Below are 7,500 nucleotides of genomic sequence, written 5' to 3'. Positions count from 1 at the left end.
ACAGATTGCTTATTACTTTGTTCACAAGCCCTTTGAAACTCACACCACACGCTCATTTTTGTGTCGCTCAAGGATAACAGCTTAATATCATTGCTTTTATATCCGGGGATCCTTCCTGGAAGCAAAACAGCATTATCTTCCACGTAATTGTTCAGGAAGGTCTTCGCATCCTCGGCTACAGCTTGTGGTAGTGTGTTGGGTGGTAGTCTCTTAGTGTTGCCGTGAATCCTTTGAGATATGCGATGATTTTCGTAGTGGTCTTTTAATCTGCGAAATCTGGAGTAGCTTATCCCATACATGCACAGAAACATCTCCTTGCAGATAGGCCGTGACTTATATACAGAAAGTTGCATCGCAGGCTTCGTTTCCTTTTTGCCCTAGGTACTTCCATGCTCACAGATGCTTGTATGTTTGCCAGTATGACTAAGTCAAGCTCAGTATGGGAAAGCTCAAGGCAGTTGAACAAATTTCCAAGTACAGTATCCTCCGAAAACTGTTTCGAACACTCGGCATCATTACAGCCTTGACAACATCCACACCCGTCCCGAAGTAATCTTTTAAATTTCGCTACAATTTCCTCAGCTTGGTCACAACTTGACTCTTCCATTTTGAGATTTGTTTCAAATATGAACTTGCGGAAGCGCCTGAGGTATAATTATGAGTGGTAGTAGTTACCAAGACAATGGGTTACCGAGGTTCTACAGTCAAAACAATTGGCTGTTTAAAGAAAGAAACTGCCTTGCATTACCAGTCACGCAAGACTCACGGAAGAGTATTATGGGGGCTCGATTGTCAACTTCACGCCTCAATGAATAGCGACAGCAGTATGTAAATACTTGGTTAGTTCCAAATCCTTGTTATTTCCGTTTTAACGGCTGCATAAAATTTATGAATGGACGCGAAAGCCGTTCAAATGCTTTTTCATGAAACGTTTTAACGGATTACAAATGGACAACAAACGGACGATAAACGCTTTTATCCGTTAAACGGATAAGGCCTAGTGTACGTTTTCCTGTGTAAGGTCACAAATTGCCTTCATTGTTATGACGCTATAAGTCAACATAGCAACGGAAAATCCATCTTCAAACATCCTATACAGTTCTCTTTGAGTGCTTGTATCTCAAAAACGAACTCGGTGACCCCAACTGATCATCAGGTTAAGACAAATCTCTCGCAGTCTGCAAAGTTGGGAAGAAGTCATGAAAGCAGACTCAGAGTCACCTCAAAATTCGTTAATTGATCGGATAGCTCAGAATCTGCTTTTAACAATTTTTTTAAACTTATGGGAGAGTTTAAAAAAGGCATGGGGTTCATGGAATTCATTTTCATGAGATGCAAACATTCAATGACAAAATAGATGGTGGATCTATATGGATTTCCCATTGCTTTGGTGTCCTACTATGTCATAACATTCTTTGCAACTCAGTTATGTGCAGAACAAAGTTCAACATCCCCCCCCCCCCCCCATCCCGGGGACATTTGAACTTTTAAGGATTAGATCGTTCAAAATCCTGCCCCCTCGGGCCAAAATGGTGTTCAAATGCGCTATCCTATCGTCGGATTTATCTGTCATACCCTACTAAAGAACAAACGTCGTCAGCTGCTCCTGTCTTTAATAAAGACCTTTTGAAGACCTTTTTTGTAAGCCAATCGCTCAAAAATGCTACATCTCTTCCTTTAAAATTTTCCATCTCGTCCAAACACGTGTTTTATAGCTGTTAGCAACTTTGCCCCCCCCCCCCAAAAAAAAAAAAAAAATTACAATCTGACACTTCTGGTTCAATTTTCCCCACTCCCCAGGCACAGAAGATAATCAAATGCCCGGGGTTTGCCCGGGGGAGGATGTTGACATTTCGATTTGATCGGCACATTACCATAACAACATTTGCCATGACGTGCATCAGTCTTGTAGAGTCAAGCCTTCTAATAAGCCAATCTTTACATACATACATACATACCTTCATTTGTTAACGCTGGTTTGTAAGAGTCAGCCAATGGCTGATGTGGACCTGCATATCTACTTACAACATTAAAATATACAGAGTATAGAATCAATGATGAAATAGTATATGAAATGAATCATACATGAACTGCGGATGTGAAATCAAGTGAAGCTATGATCTTCGCAGTTACGAACGCAATTTTTACAATTGCGTAGAGAAGCTCGAAAAATTCAGGACTTCAACGGGGTTTGAACCCATGACCTCGCGATTCCAGTGCGACGCTCCAACCAACTGAGCTATGAGGCCACTGACGTTGGGAGCTGGTCATTTGTGGGTTGTAATGATCCCGTGAGGAAGGAATCAATGTTGAAATAGTATATAAAATGAATCATATATGAACTGCGGATATGAAATCAAGTGACGCTATGATCTTCGCAGTTATGAATGCAATTTTTACAATTGCGTAGAGAAGCCTGAAAAATTCAAGACTTCGACGGGGTTTGAACCGGTGACCTCACGATTCCAGTGCGACGCTCTAACCAACTGAGCTATGAAGCACTGACGTTGGGAGCTGGTCATTTGTGGGTTTTAATGGTCCGGTGAAGAATGAATCAATGATGAAATGGTATATGAAATGAATCATATATGAACTGTGGATATGAAATCGAGTAAAGCTATGATCTTTGCAGTTATGAACGCAATTTTTACAATTGCGTAGAGAAGCCTGAGAAATTCAGGACTTCAACGGGGTTTGAACCCGAAATTGACCAGCTCCCAACGTCAGTGGCTTCATAGCTCAGTTGGTTAGAGCGTCGCACCGGAATCGCAAGGTCACTGGTTCAAACCCTGTTGAGGTCCTGAATTTTTCAGGCTTCTCTACGCAATTGTAAAAATTGCGTTCATAACTGCGAAGATCACAGCTGCACTTGAGAGTATAGAATACAAATAAAGCTTGTCCACAAATAGTTACATGAGGGGCAGAGTATGTATTGCGTATGGATACGATTAAAATAAATAGAAAATAAAGTAAAGTCAAAAATAGTAAAAGTCCTCGTTCTTGTTTGTTTAAAATTTGCATAACTGCCTGTAAGTTTATATGGCTCTGGTAGGATATTCCAAACAGTAGGCCCTCTATAGGATAAAGATGTTCTTCCTATAGAGTAATTGTACTTTGGTACAATAAATCCTTCCGCTCTTCTTAGATGGTAGTGTCGCGGCTCAGTTTTATAGAATAGGTCGCAGATAGGCATAATAAACTGAGTACATAAGTGAAGTTAACTTAAGTTTGTTAGCGTTCATTAATGGCTGCCAGTGAATGTATTTTAAAGTCTCCAGATTAACATCAGCAAGGCCGTATATAATTTTTGCAGCTCTTAAGTGGATCCGTTCAACATTATGTAGCAATGCGGGGGAGCAGGTTCCCCAGGCCAGTATGCTATATGTGGCACTAGGGACAATGCTCCGAAAAAAAAAAAAGGCTTCTAAGACCTTCTTGCGTAGTACCCTCAACCGTTTTAGATATTTAACTTTTTGACTGAGGATCTTACAGACAGCTGTGATCTGAGGCTGCCATGATAGTTTAGAATCGGTGACTACCCCTAGGCAGGTACTTGTGTTAACATAGCTAGGGTCTTGTTACCAAGAAAAACAGGTTTCAGAGGGCCAATAAGACTGTTTCTGTTAATTAGCATGACTTCTGATTTCCCACTATGAATAGTTAACTTACTGTTTCTACACCAGTTGTGTATGCCCCCAGTATGCGATTTAGACCATGGCAGACTGCATCAACTGAAGAGCCTATATAGAGTGTTGTATCATCTGCATACATATCTATTTCCCCTTCCGTAATCTGATGTGGTAGGTCGTTTACATAGAGAGAGAATAGGTCAAGGAGAGATCCTTGTGGGATCCCACAGTTCACAGTGTTAAGTTCCGATTTGCATCCGTTAACAAAGGCAAATTGTTTGCGGTCTTTAAGGTAGTCTCTTATCCACTCAAGGCCAGGACCACTCATGCCCAAGTCTTGAAGCTTTAGATGGAGTACTGAGTGCAAGACACAATCAAATGCTTTGTTGAAGTCAATAAACGCGACACCCACTACATTTCCTTTATCAATGTTATTTAAAATTTTTACAAGGATCAAAACCAAAGCGATTCAAAACCTATTATAAATTGCTACATCGATTAAAATGTTTCATTGACATATGTTTACCTCAGCAAAAATTTCCTTCAGTGGAGTTGTCAGAAACTGTTGTTTGTCCAGAAGTTTAGATTGTTTGGAAAGACCTATATCAATCTTTTGCCCTCAGCGAATAAACCGCTATTGACGCCTTTGGAGATACAAAATCAATTGAAAATGTGCTGATGCAGGCGCAGTTTACGGATGACTGTTGAATTAGCAACGAGGTTAAACCTGGAGATACCTGTGTCTGCATTTCATTTTTTGCGGATTAAGATTTACATTCTCCAGACTAAAGTTTCCATAATAGATACTGTACTCCGTTTATGCTTTCTCATGACTTGAGGAACCATCGGAATACTCACGCAATTCCTATGCATCTTCCACTTTTCACTGCACCTGTACATAGATAATATGAACAATTGCTACAAATTTATCCACTGCAAGTCTCCTGGAAGCTCTAGATTTTCCTGCTGAAAACCAAGAAGCGACTCTTCCTGTGAACGCAGAAGTTATACGCTCCGAAACTAGAGAAACTTTTTTTTGCTGTGATTAGAGTTAAAAGGGAAAAACTCCCTCCCTCGTGAGCAAGAATGGAAGGAATGGTTGTGACAGACAGAGAATGTCAAGACTGATTTTTTAATTTTACCATTGAATATTCAGTGTATTCAACAATTGAGGCGGCAAAGAAAGAAGATTTTCATTGCAAAGGCCACATTCATTAATAAAGCTATCGATATTTCGGCATGCAGTTGCCTCCAATATTTTACTTGGGATCCTTAGCATTTGAAGTGGTCTATAGTTGCTTTTATCTGTAGAGTCGCCTTTCTTAAAAACAGTGTGAATTCGAATCCTTGACATTTAAATAATGGTAGGAGGCCTGTGATAACGGATGATTCTCCACATAATTTGAGGTCTGTACGAGAGACTCGGTCGGGACCTGTTGCCTTTCTTGGATTTATAGTTGATATGTACTTGAGGATAGTAGGGTAGTGAAGGGTAAAGTCAGAACTTGTGGGGGAAATCCTATAAACATGATGCATCTCTGAGTGATTCTGTGTCGTTTGAATGTGAGCCATTAGGTTTTCTCCAATGGTTGAGAAGTAATCATTCGTGAGAGTGGCTTTCACACTGATAGGGCCGGTGACATTTTGTTGACATTCTTGTCTCTTTACTTTCTTAACAAGATTCCAAAAGTCCCTGCTATTTTTGGTTTTACCAAACTCATTCTTCCAATACAGGGCTTCTGCTGTTCTTAGCTTTCGGGTTGCCTCATTTCTTGTGTTCCTTTTCTCCCTCCATATTCCTGGTGGTGATTATCTTAGGTGAAACGTTCTCTCTCTTAAACTTAACCACTGCAAAAACTAGGCAGTGATCCAACAGACCCGGGTCAAAGACACCAGAGTTTACGATCGTTGAGGTATTGCTGGTTATATAACTAGGTCAATCAGAGTGCTTGAGGAGCTGGTTATTCTAGTGGGTTGTGCAATGACATTATAAGGGTCAAAACTTAAAAGTACTCTGAGGAGACGTCTCCCCTCTTTTGGGCAGTAAATCTGCATTAAATTCCCTCACAAGCAGGATATTTTTCTTTTCATCCAGATTCTCTCTAGTGTGCTGTTAAAAAAATTCATAGAATTGTCAGTAGCAGTGGTCTGTAGATAAATCCAATAATGAGTTGTTTTGAATCGCGGGTTATATTAATCCAGACAGCTTCGATGTCGGTTAGAAGGTCAGCTCTTTCATAACAGCTAAGGTTATTTGAGTAATAGCGGAGCTCCGCGTGCGCCGAGCACCATTGTTTAAGAAAATATGGTAACCCATCGATGCGTGAAAATTTGGTTTTATAGACATGATGTCATGACCGTCCGTCCGTCCGTCCACCCTCCATGTATGCCAATGTGACCAGTATCATGCTAGTTTACAGTAGACATCTTTGATATTGGACATGCTTCTTTTGATTAACTGACACTTGTCAGAACAAGGTATCCGCTGACCAGTATCGCATGACCATATCGCGGGCTCAAGCTTAAGCTCACCGAGGTCAGCTGTTTTTTTGAAGTTGACTGCTGGTTTTCAATGCGGTTGCAGTCTCAACTGAGGTGAACTCACCTGAACATAAGAGAGGCTTCATTTTTCGTGCGCTTTCTGTGGCTCGACACAGCTACACGGCCATACTACATGTCAACGGAAGTTCTTACACAGTCAAATGCTTTTCGTGTTCCAGTGGAAAGCGGTTTTGGATGATGTTTTCTTTCTGCATTTTTCGCTGGTTTCTATCCAGTTTGACATATCACTATATCTGTGGTCCACACTGGTGGCTACGCAGTTATTCAAGTCAAGCATCGGCGGGATGTAAACTTAAAGCTGTGTTTATTTTTAATTTGCTTAGAGCTGCTTTTTTCTCTGTATTGCAATTTTTGGCATAGCTTTAGAAGCACTGATAAGGTTACATGGTGCCTTGAGGACCTATGACTAGAACAGAAACGAAAGGACTGAGCGAAAGAGAATGACAACGACAAAACAGAATACTAGCAATAGTTAATACTTAGCACACAAATTCTTTCCTTGGGCACTAAACCATTTGTTACTTTTACGGATGCGTTATTTAAAGTGGATGCATATTTTTAAAAGGTGGTTTAATCGGTTCTTCCTTTTTTCAGGAATGAAAATCGAATTTTTATTGTCAACTGGAATTAAATAAAAATTGTCTGTGCTCTTTTCGACATAAAGAAAAAGTTGATTTGTTTGTTTGTTTGTTTTCCTCTGAAATGCGAGCCAACAAGTGCTTTTTTAATCGGGCTTCCCCAACTGGTTTTTGTTGTGCCTCGACAGTGACAAGAAAATTTTGCCCTTATGTTATAAACATGTATTTGCAATGAGTTCTCGTAAAATTAGGGGGATATCTCAGTAGCTTGTGTCTTCAGAAGTTTGTTGAAAACACCCAAATGTTATTTAAGTGTTGGCGCAGATCGTGTTTGAAGTTCTTGGTTGCATTGCCGTAGTTTGCCGATTCTTGTACCAAGCCAACCTGGCGTGTTTCAATGAAATACATCAAAAAGTGAATGATCATAGTGGAATAAAGTACATCGGTAAAACTCTTCTTTGACCTTGAACTGACAAAGTTGTTTTTATGGCTTCTAATTTTAGCATGATTCCTATTAGGTGGCTATTGACAGTTGACTCTGAAACGGCTTTTTTTTCCTTTTCAATTCGCCCGCTGAGGTTGTGCTTAATGCTTGCTTTCTTTTAAAACTCATTCGGTTCAAGAAAATTTATTGCCAAACTGGTGAACTGCAAAGCAAATTTCACTGTAAAAACCAATGTCGCTCTCATCACTTCGTAATTCATCAAGGTCACCCAACGACCAATTTGTTG

At 40.2% G+C, this 7,500-nt stretch overlaps 1 pseudogene; it reads right to left on the bottom strand.

The window, feature by feature from the left end:
* LOC138035820 (uncharacterized) overlaps positions 1–56 on the bottom strand; it is a 1,171-nt pseudogene extending 1,115 nt beyond the window's left edge.
* Between the last annotated feature and the right edge of the window lie 7,444 nt (positions 57–7,500).

Source organism: Montipora capricornis, unplaced genomic scaffold (assembly GCF_036669925.1).
Source record: "Montipora capricornis isolate CH-2021 unplaced genomic scaffold, ASM3666992v2 scaffold_433, whole genome shotgun sequence".
Taxonomy (NCBI): Eukaryota; Metazoa; Cnidaria; class Anthozoa; order Scleractinia; family Acroporidae; genus Montipora; species Montipora capricornis.
Note: the sequence above shows the minus strand (reverse complement) of the source record. Positions and strands in the feature narration are given on the sequence as shown.